General features: G+C 40.7%; 1 pseudogene; it reads right to left on the bottom strand.

Moving 5' to 3' along the window:
- Positions 1 to 431: 431 nt before the first annotated feature.
- On the bottom strand, positions 432 to 2,866 carry LOC147354596 (vomeronasal type-1 receptor 4-like; annotated as a pseudogene).
- Between the last annotated feature and the right edge of the window lie 422 nt (positions 2,867 to 3,288).

Genomic DNA, 3,288 nt, shown 5'->3' with positions numbered 1-3,288 from the left:
GGAGTTTGATGTAAGACGCAGGGAACCCCAAGCTGGTGATCTGTGACAACCTAGAGGTGTGGGATGGGGAGGCAGGAGTCGGGGGGTTCAAGAGGAGGGGACATACGTATATCTATGGCCGATTCATGTGGATGTATGGCAAAAAAATCATAATATTGTTAAGTAGTTATCCTCTAATTTTAAAGCTCGGGGCTGGTGCACTGGGATGACCCAGAGGGATGGTATGGGGAGGGAGGTGGGAGGGGGGTTCAAGATGGGGAACATGTGCACACCCGTGCAGATTCATGTCGATCCGCCAGTACAATATTGGCAAAGCCAGTACAATATTGTGAAGTAATTAGCCTCCAATTGATATAAATAAATTTTTTTAAAAATAAAGAAAATGCTGAACTAGTAAAAAATAAAAAATTTAAACAATTTTAATCGTATATTAAAAACAACAGTCTGTCACAAAACAAGGGGAGAAGGAAAAACAAAGAGAGTAAAAACCTAAGAGAACAGAAGACGACTGAGACTAGATGAAAACTACACATTTAAGTGACAAATATAAAAGACGGCAGTTTTTACTCCTTCTTTCATATGACTTCATCCATCCAATCAACCAGATTACTGAGACTCAACCATGTAAAGAACATGCAGCTTTCAAGGTGAAGCGATCCATTGAAGAACACTGATTTTCTGTGTAAGACTATAGCTGACTGGAGAAACATGAGTTAAACGAAGATTCAAGGTAATACAGAACAACACCGTCTCCTTTTCCCAGTTTTTAAACAATCTTCTTCACTGAAATAAAATCTCTGTCCATTCTGGAATAAAATTTATCTGGACCAATACTGGATTATGTGCCAGTGTATTTCAGGTATTATTCACAGTAACACTGAGATAAAATTTGTGGAAATACTTTAAATATTTCTTTATAAAGGAGATTTATTCCAGACAGTTGATGGATTGAGGGAGAAATCAGTTTCCTCAAAAATCTGAAGTATCCTTTTCAAGCTGATATAATTTGATGGGTGGACTATCAAATATACCAGCGCAGCAACTTAGTACACTGATCTTCCATGTTCGTTGGACTTTATGTAAAAATTTGGTACTTATTATAAACATCAAAAAGTACAAATGTTCAGCTGTAAAATAAGTCACAGGGATATAATATACAATATAGTGATTATAGATAATAAACTGTATTGCATGGTTTTAAATTTGCTGAGAGTAAATCTTAAAAGTCCTCATTACAGGGAAAATAATTTTTGTGTCTCTGTATGAAAACGGCAATTTGTTCTTACTGAGGTAATATTTTGCAACATATACAGGTATAGAATCATTATATTGTACGACTAAAACTACTATAACATTTTACGTTAATTATATCAATAAAAACGGCACTGAGTAAAGAGTCACAGACTAGAGTGATCTCAGCTATTCGTGAAGCTATCTTTTACACATTTGCACTTCAGCCATGACTTCTGACAACATGAGAGCAGAATCTAGGAAATCTAGGATCCCTAAGGATAAGCAGAAAGGGGCTAAAAGTGGGGAAACATGAAACCAAAATATGAGCGGTCTATATCAAACATAGATGAATATTTGAGAAGGAAGCGATATAAAAAGAAAAAATGGAATTCAGTATGTAAACGATGACAAAGGTGACCACCAGCATCAGGATGGTGTGGGTGGCTCTGGTCTCTGGGGGGCATCTGTGGTGCCCAGAACGGGTGTGAACATACTGCACCCTCTGGCGGTGTCTGTGCAGAAGCACCATGGAGCCACTGGACTGGACCATGAGGCCAAGAAACACGGCATCAGAGATGAACCACAAGGAGACAGGGCCATCGGCAGGATCTGAGGATGAGCAAAACCGCATTCCTTGGTCATCAGTACGGTTGTGTGTGTTCTGTGAGGCCAAGAAACACGGCATCAGAGATGAACCACAAGGAGACAGGGCCATCGGCAGGACCTGAGGATGAGCAAAACCGCATTCCTTGGTTATCACTACGGTTGTGTGTGTTCTGTGGAGCAGCGGTTTTCAGGGGGACAGTGATGCACATTCAGAGACTGAACATCCAGCAGGTGCAGCAGGAAGAACCAGTGACCTTGGGGGCCCTTCCTCTGAGCATCATCCACTCTGCTCTCCTCGGGGTGAGAGTGAAGGAGTGATAGGTTCTCAGGACGCAGGTGGAACACAGGGCAGTGCTGAGAGTCACTCTCCGTAAGTAATACAGAGTTTACATCCAAGACTAGACAGGGGGTTCTTTGACACAAAAGTTGCCATTGTGTGGAGAATGCCAAGAGTGAGAAGAACCAGGAGACTGGCCACGGCCATGTGGGTGAGAATCACGTATGTGGATATCTTCTTGTGGCCAAGAAAGATTGGAGAGATGCTGTATAGGAAAAGGATGGCATTGAGCAGAGCCCCAACCACCGTCTGTAACTACAAGATAGTTTTCAGAACCATGTCCCCTGGGATTGTCAGGGCATCTTTGTGAAAAGACATGGAGAGGACGCCAGAGTGTCCTGGAACAGAAAAGAGGCTGTGCTAATGATGACATCAGCAGTCTTCTTACAGAACCAGCACTGGAAAAGAATTCTCAAAATAAAAAAGAATTCTTACTCTTCTTTCTTCCGAGAAAGCAGATACTTTTATACCCTATAGGAGGGGCTCAACTCGAAGAACAAGCACATAACAGCTGTATTATTCACCATTACTGTTTTGTATTTATATCTGTTTCCCATGACTTGGGAATCATGTCTGTCTTATTCAGCAATATGGTTGATCTCTGACAGGTGTTAAATAATACATACTGAGTATATGAATATGTGACAGGAGATAGAGTCAAGTATATAGTTTACCACCTACAGAACTCATGATTATCCTGCCTATGGTAAAAATGTATTAAAAAAAAAATACAAAAATATCACTTAGGTTATAAGACTGTCCAACTAATTTTAACATGGCTGCAATTGAATTAGCTGTCAACATTGGAGAACTCATATATCATCAGAATTCCTCAACCCAATATAACTTAAGAAATCAGTCATGGACTTCTGGTTTCTGGTTTTTCATGCATGGATCTTGAAAGTCACCACTCTGTTCTAACAATAAGAAAAAACACTGAACAGAGGAAAAATTCTTGTATCTGTAAAAGAGGTGAGAAAACCAGGGGCATCACTGCCTCAAAGACTGAAGACTCGGACAGTGAATAGAGGGGATCAAAGCTTATGGGGGCAGAGACTCACGATGGAAAGAAACACCTTGGGAACAAGACCTGGGGCAGGAAAACATGCACT

Source organism: Bos grunniens, chromosome 18, assembly GCF_055505025.1.
Source record: "Bos grunniens cultivar Pamir isolate PY7600 chromosome 18, Bosgru_T2T1.0, whole genome shotgun sequence".
NCBI classification, from domain to species: Eukaryota; Metazoa; Chordata; class Mammalia; order Artiodactyla; family Bovidae; genus Bos; species Bos grunniens.
Note: the sequence above shows the minus strand (reverse complement) of the source record. Positions and strands in the feature narration are given on the sequence as shown.